Here is an 8,249-nt window from a genome sequence, read left to right as displayed (position 1 = left end):
TTCCTGCTGTTGTAGTTCAGTCTCTCCCTATGAAAGCATGGTGCAACCCACTGGTGAGAGAATTAAAATGTGTGATTTCACTCTTGCCATAATGTTCCAGACCTCTGTCTAAGAGAATAGTAAAACATTTGTACAAGTATTTGTAAAGATGGTAGACTCATTGTGGCTTGGATATGAATTACTAGATTGTTTATCTACTTAAGTTTCAGAAGCAAATTGGCAGATTGTATTTTGAGTCTGAATTTATATCAGCCTTCAGCTGCATTAAAACAGTAATAATAAAATCTTAGGTAGTATGATTTCTACTGTGAGTTAAGGGAGGGCTTTTGTCATCGTTCACATTATTCTGTGGTGCTTTTTGTTGCTTTTATTTTCAACACAAGCAGTTAATCAGGGCTGAAGAAAGTGTTCCATTGCTGAGAGATATAGACATCTAAGGGAAAAGCGGGTTCTTTATCTAGGTCGGTCATTCTTACATGTCTCATATTCTACTTTCAAATGGTGCGTTGGAAAGAATTTTTTTTTAACGCAAGATTGGTAAGGTTCACTATCTTTCTCTGCAGTGGAGGCTGTAATTTCCTGATGGAATCATCTGCTTTTATTTTGCCCAGTTTTCTGCCAGTACAGTGTCCCTGAGTACAGCTCATGCTGAAAGGTCTCCTGCAGCGTACAATTTAATCTCTTGCTTTCATTTCACTGAAGTATGTGGGTTTCGGCAGCAGTAGCTGGGTGAAAGTTTCTGCATTATACTGGAGATCTGCTTAAGTGATCTAATGGCTCCTTCTGGCAAAATCTGTGAAATTATAATAGCAGAAGCGGGGAGAGGAATGGGATCAAAGGTGGATGGTAGTGCAAGATTCATATAAAGAGGAAGCTGTGTGTATTCCGGTTCTTAAGAGCAGAAGCTGTAACAGCCCTGAAATGGAAGTAAGTTTAGAAAAACTAAGCAAAATAAAAACATTGTGAGAGGTCTGTGTTCTGACTGGATGTTGTTTTCTATCTGCTCATCTCTGCTAAAAGGTAGGTGAGTATTAGTTTTTCTCAGAAATTTCAGTGTTGTACTTGCTCTTGTCAGGACATCACCTCAGAATGCTACACGAAATTCTCCTTTCCGCTAGCATATTGGCAACCGAAGTAGGCAATAGAATTGTTTGATAAAAGTTGGATATCTCTGTGTTATCAGGAAGAAACTAGGTCTAGAGGATTTACAGTGACTTGCCTTAGTTGCGAGGGAAGTCTTCAGAAAACTTTAAAATGTGAAGACATGTCTGCTGAAGCCTTCATTTGCAAGACCTGAGGTTACTTGTTTTTAGCAGCAGTCAGTGCCTTCTCATGGGACTGGTATATTCAGTCTGTAGTCAAATGGCCTTCTTGCTTTTTTGCTTACTTACTTTCACACAATCCTCTTCTTTCCTAATCTTGCAGATCTAGCATTTGTACAGTGGCTAATTCAAGAGGTTAACTGGTGATACTTTTTTGCAGGTGCATTAATCTCATTGGAATCTCAGAATCATTTGATTGTCTTTTCTCACACATCTCAGTGTCTCTAATAGCGTAAACACAGCTAAGCACACTGCTGCAGATGAGCCTGCTGTATTTATCTGGTGTTGGAATAATTTCATCTAATTTCATACTTCTATTTATGTATTCTCAAGCTTGATTTGCAGGATCTCATTTCTCCTGTTAAATGTAGTAGCAAAGAGTACTTGAGATTTCTCCCTAGCATTATTTCTGACCCTGTGTGTGACCAGTGAGGATTTTTTTCCCTTGTTTCATTGGTGGTTTTTTGTTTGATGACACATTACCACCATAGTCTCTATTCTCTTTTCACTTTGTTTTTAACCATGTGTGTTCCTAGTCTTTCTACTATATTCAGAATGCTCTTCCCTTCTTTCTTGTTCCTTTTGCTTTCTTTATGGTGCATTAAGTGATGATTTCTTTCATCCTGTGCCCAGAAAAAAAAAGTGTGTTTCAAACATTATGCCCAAAGGTATTTAAAAAAAAAAAAAAGTTTGATTCAAACATTCAAAAAAATGCCAGAGGAAGGCCAGCGTTGGTTTCCTGTTCTCAGATTTTTATGGGCTCTTATCTTGCTGCTTGTCTGCATGTCTCTGCTGGGACAGGCATAGCTGTGTCACTTGGTCAAGGCCTGTTGGGGTGCAAGTGACTCTGAAAACTGACCAGAGTACCATGTCACATTGCATGCTCCCTCCTGCACAGGTCTCTAGTCATATTCGTATATAAATTGATGCCTAACTCTCAGTAGGGTTTATTTGATATGTAAAATTTCTGTGTCCATTGAAGCACTAATCCAGCCAATTGTTTGAGCACAAAAGACCTAATTGTTTGCTTTGGCTTCTGTGCTGCTTTATTAAGACAATGCCCCTGTAACTTACATTTACATGATCTTTCCTTATTGCTAAAATCTTTCACTAGACATCTACTTAAAGAACCCTCCCTGTACAATTTGGCTGTAGAATGAGCTAGAGAGCGAAGAGAATCATAAAATAGTTTGGGTTGGAAGGGACCTTCTGAGGTCCTCCAGCCCCCCTGCAGTGATCAGGGACATCTTCAATTAGATCAGGTTGCTCAGAGCCCCGTCCAACCTGACCTGGAATGTTTCCAGGGATGGGGCATCTACCACCTCTCTGGGCAACCTGTGCCAGGGTTTCACCACCCTCATTGTGAAACACTTCTTCCTTAGATCTAGTTTAAGTCTGCTCTCTTTTAGTTTAAAACCGTTCCCCCTTGTCCTGTCACTACAGGCCCTGCTAAAAAGTCTGTCCCCATCTTTCTTGTAAGTCCCCTTTAAGTACTGGAAGGCTGCAATTAGGTTTCCCTGGAGCCTTCTCTTCTCCAGGCTGAACAACCCCGACTCTCTCAGCCTGTCCTCACTGAGAGGACATTTTTGTGGCCTCCTCTGGACCCACTCCAGCAGGTCCAGGTCTTTCTTGTGCTGAGGGCTCCAGAGCTGGACACAGGGCTGCAGGTGGGGTCTTACCAGAGCAGAGTAGAGGGGCAGAATCACCTCCCTTGACCTGCTGGCCACGCTGCTTTGGATGCAGCCCAGGATACGGTTGGCCATCTGGGCTGCGAGCACATGTTGCTGGCTCATGTCCGGCTTTTCATCCACCAGTACCCCCAAGTCTTTCTCGGCAGGGCTGCTCTCCATCCTTTCATCCCCCGAGCCTGTATCAATACTGGGAGTTGCCCTGACTCAGGCGTAGGACCCTGCACTTGGCCTTGTTGAACCTCATGAGATTCACATGGGACCTGGACAAGCTCGAGGAATGGGCCCTCTGGGTGGCATCCCATCCCTCAGGCGTGTCAGCGGCACCACTGTCTGTGTCACTGATGAAGATACCTAATTGAATCCTTTGAAAATATATAGTGTTGCTTGCTTGCTTCTTAGCTGGTTTGCTAGACTTTGTGGTTTGTAAGAACTGGTGTGGGGGACTTTTGAATCGCTTTCTCATCTCTTTAATTTCTCGTTTGCATCCACAACAGGCTGCCTGTTTTAGTAGTCTTCTGTATTTCTCCCTAGTGGACTATATTTCCTGTTTTCTTTGTAATCAGCACCATATGTAATTGTTTTACCATTCTAGCTTTCTTTCTGAATGATTTGGGAACTATTTTGGAGTTTTTATCCAGCAATACATCCATCTCCCACGTATGTCAGCTCTCCCCAAGTTAGTCCTGAACAAGACTGGTTTGAAATTCACATATGCACTTTCACACATTTCCATTTTCCTTGCCCACATTTCTGTTGCATTGCTTTGTGAAGGTTTGACAGCACTATTGCAGTGTGCCTTTACTGACTTCACAGCAAGTTGGAACATACAGGTATCTGAGGGAAATGGCTTGACATTGTCACTTCAGGTGTTCTTAAACTGGTAGTCCTGATTATTAATGAAGACCACATCTAGATATGTGGCCTTTGTGGGTTTTGTTTGGGTTATTGTCTATTTGGTTTCCACGCCCACCAAATGCTGCATCCAACATAATGTTTCATAAGTAAATCACTGAATAAATTTGTAGCTTCTGTCATCAGGGCAGTAAATGCCTGAGGTGCTTCATGTTCACATGGCTGAAGTTGCACATAATTAAAATCCTGTCATTTCAGCATGAATCATTTTATTGAGTCATATTTTATTCACATGCCTTTTCTCATTCAAGGTTCTCTGGTATGCATCAAACACTTGCATGTTAGTCCTACAGTCTGCTCTAGCAGCTTAGTTTAGATTAATTTCTTACGCTCCTTAGTTTGTGAAACAGCTCTGGTTTTGAGTTTAAGCTTCTGTGTTTTCCACACTTTCTCCTCTTCTGTTTTTATTCCCCCTAGAAGTTGTCCAGAAAGGCTGTATTTTCAGTTGATATCTGAATGTCTGGCCCTCAATGCAGATCAAAGATCCTAAATAGGAAAGATGATATGTGTTCAGTGGATTTAAATGTAGCATGGTTACTATCACTTGTTTACACAGCTTTTTATAAATTCCATCCTATTTTTCTCAATGCCTTATTTCACCCTAGTATTCTTAATGGTGATTTCCACCAATGCAGACAAGAGCAACACCAAGTAAATGTGGAAGAAAAGTCAGTTTGGGAATACAGGAATATTATCCCTGGGAAGAGAGTGCTGAGGAGAGATACGGATTTGTAATTCTTCCTGTTTTGTCTTCCCAGGCAAGAGCAGACTGTGCTGCACAGAATTTCTTCAGACAACGTGCAAGCTACTGCACGATTAATGTTATACTGGGATGGGTCTGCCAAAATTCTTAAACCCTGCACTGTAGATCTGTGTGTGGGCATCCTTAGGCAGTTTTTTAAATAAAAGACTCCAAAGGAAGTCCTCATGTGGCATAAGGCATAAAGACTGCAGAGAGGTCAGAAGGCATGTGTAAATATATGACATGCTGGCAAAATAATCCTGGTGTTTATTGTTTCCATTTTGCTTGCCTGCCTTATGCTTAGTTCTCAGGTATAATGAAATTCCTGAAGAACAACTGTCCTTTATGCTCTCTACAGTGCTTCATATTTTCCTTAGTATATGGCTGTTTAACCAGCTCACAACCAGTAGTTTAACAGTGCTTATCATGCACTAACTCCTCAGTGTATTTGTAATGAGGATAAGGTACAGAAACCTAAGGTACATACCACTCCTAAAAAGGTGCTGTATACATACAGAAATGTTAATGTATGTGTGCCCTATAAGCCAACCATTGTAACCAGTCTTTCTAAATCACTGGGAAATTAAAAACCTGTTTTTCATTCAGCTTTCAAAGCATGTTATTTAATATGTTTGTTTACAGATGGAAATGGGGTGGTGGACGGGGTCTTGAATATCCAGGTTCACTTGCTGACCTGACGAAAGAACACAGTTCTCCAGTCTCAGCCTAGTGCAGTTTCTGTTAGGTCACAGTCCACCTCCAGTAATTGTGCTTCATTAGCATGTTCTTTTAAAGCATGCATTTTGCTTGTTTGAGGCCCAATGGCTCTATTTTTCCAAAGGGTGTGTACCTAGGGTTTTTCAATGACTTAGTGAATGGTATTAGGCAGTTGCACTGCTGAAGTCAGCTCAAATAAGACATGACTCAAAACCTCTTCAGACTTAAAAATGACTCCCTTTGATTTCAGCATGCTTCAGAATGGGCTGCAATTCACTGAGGAGCTTGGGTACTCAACAATATAAGGTGCTGCTGAGTGTAGAAGCCCCAGTCATACCAAATATTCCGTAGAAGTACTATGGATTGCATAGTTTTACTCTTGCTTTTTAAGTTTTGTGGATTTGTAGGATTTTTCATTTGTTGGTTGGCTGGGGTTTTTTGGTTTTGTTTGGGTGTTTTGGTTTGGTTTTTTGTTTTTCAGAATTATGACCAGAGTGCTTGTCACATTGCAGACCTTATAATTCCAGGTTTAGATTCCTTTTATAAATCTGAGCCTCAGTTTCCCATTTTGATAAATTTTCTTAAGGATTACTCAGAACGTGTTTTTTGAGTCTTACTCTGTGTGTTGCTTTGTCATGGAGCAGGAGCAATGACTTTGCTGTCTTCACTGAGCGTAGTCCAAATGTAGCTTTGCATGAAACCAGACCTGTTCCACCCCAGCACGCTCTTGGAGCGGTAAAATAGCCTCTGTGGTGTTATGTGGGGGACAGCCTGGCTGCCCAGTGCAGCTGTATGCTGCTTTCCTCAGAGCAGCAGAGCTCTCCGAGCCAGCCTTCTCCATGAATCAAATTGCCCAGTGTTTGTGCTTCAAATACTTCCCTGACCTATATACCAGACTAAAGCTTCCTATTCTAATATTGATTTAAGACTTAAGTATCAGTGGCTTATTTTTCTACATTATAATTCTCCTTCCTATTTAACAGTCCTCTGGGATATGCAGAGGGCCAAAGTCAGACCTTCCTGGCAGCAAAGATGAGGGGCAAGGGGAAAGGCATGTGCAGGACATTGATGAAAAGAGGCAGAGCTTGAATTACAGTGCAACACATGGAGTATTTTGGTTCAGCAGTCAAGTTGTGTACTGTACTACTTGCCAAAATAGAAGAAATGCAGCTGTCATTCTCTTGCAAGCTCTCTCCTGTATTTGTTAGCTTACCTTAAAGCTTCATCTTATTTATAAGCTCTGACACAGACTTCTCATTAACTGTTCCTGAAACTTAGAAAAGGAAAGTAAAAGGTAATTCCTACTTCATACAGCTCTCTGGTTAACAGCTGCGCCTCTTGGAGAGAAGAGAAAATAGCCAGTGTTGATAAAAACTCGCCATGCTCACCCTCATGACTAGAGAGTACTGCTGCAGCGTGTGCTGCTTCTGCCCAGGATCTTCATGTGGCAGCAGTCAGCACAATGCTCCTAAGCGCTCCATGCTGCAAACAATTTAATGGTGGTCAAAGAAAGATTTACTCCTGTCCTTCCCCCCACGCCCCTTGGCTACCTATTCCCTCTGTTACTTCTTTGCTAGTTTTAATTTTTAAATAAACTGTCCTAGACTGGGCTCCCAAAGGAGTACAGACTGCTCAGAAATCATTAAGGTTCTTTGCTCAGATATCAGCCTGGTCCAGCAGTTATGAGCTTTGTGAAGGTGTGAGAAATCATTTATATTCTGTCTCTGCATGTCATCAGCCCTGCAATACTGGGTTGCAGGATTGTGCCGCCTTTCAGCAGCAGTTCTCCCTTGTGGAGCCTCGTCTCTGCAGTTGTAGGAGTGCTTGGGCAGCCCACTGTCCCCAAATGAATCTTGTTATGTCAGACCATCATCTGCATAGTTGTTGGTGTCCTCGTGTTGCATACTAATCTTCCTCCTTAAGTTTTTGTCATTGTTGTTCTGATCCAATATTGCTGACTACAAGCAGTCAAAAATTATGGTGGTGGCTTAATATTTGTAAAACAAACTAAACTCTCAGATCTGACTGCTTTTGGTTTGTTTTATTCTGGCTTTCTGAGCTTGTATGCTCATAAGTCATCTTTTTTTGAAGCTTTTCTCTGTGACATTGAAGACTAGGAGTGCGTATCTTCCAGTGCCACCGAGACTGTCCCCAGTTCTCGTGCTTCTAGGAAATGGTGGTTTAGGATCCATGTGAGCCATGATAACAATCACAGGAGTCGATAACAGTGCTTACTCATGTTTGCAGGTGGAGATGATACACAAGCATGAGCTAGTTTACCAGCCCTGCCTGTGAAAACAAAAAAGGACTTTAAATCTTTTCGTCTGTGTGGTGGCATTTGAGATTCTCTTTTTCTTTTCACAAGTGGCATATTCCTTCCTTTAAGGAGGTGGTGGCAGTCTTGTCCAAACTGTACTTTGTAAGTCTAAGACATCTAAATGCAGTTCTACCAACTGCTGTCTCCTGAGGCTTAAACTTTTCTGCCTTTTCTAGTTAAGGGAGATTTTCAAGTACTATAAGGAGTTTACCCTGTGTGCTTTCTTCCATACTATTTAGGAAGGGAAAGCATTTCTAATCCTCCCAACCCAAGAGAATTTGAATGCACTGGGAACACTGACAGTGTCTCAATATTCCCCTTCAATATATATTTTATGTATATTTATATAACTATTAACAAAACTGCCCACTACTTACTAAAACTACATCTTCCATAAGGCCAGAATTCATAATAGTTCCTTGGGTATAAGCAAGATCAGTGCCTGACTGACTTTTTCTGGTAGGAAACTCAGAGTGCAGGAGGATGTTCTTGTACGGCAAACTGTGCCGCAAAACATTTGATGTATGTGCAAATGAAAAAAAAAAAAG

Source organism: Phaethon lepturus, unplaced genomic scaffold, assembly GCF_000687285.1.
Source record: "Phaethon lepturus isolate BGI_N335 unplaced genomic scaffold, ASM68728v1 scaffold4631, whole genome shotgun sequence".
Classification (NCBI taxonomy): domain Eukaryota; kingdom Metazoa; phylum Chordata; class Aves; order Phaethontiformes; family Phaethontidae; genus Phaethon; species Phaethon lepturus.
Note: the sequence above shows the minus strand (reverse complement) of the source record.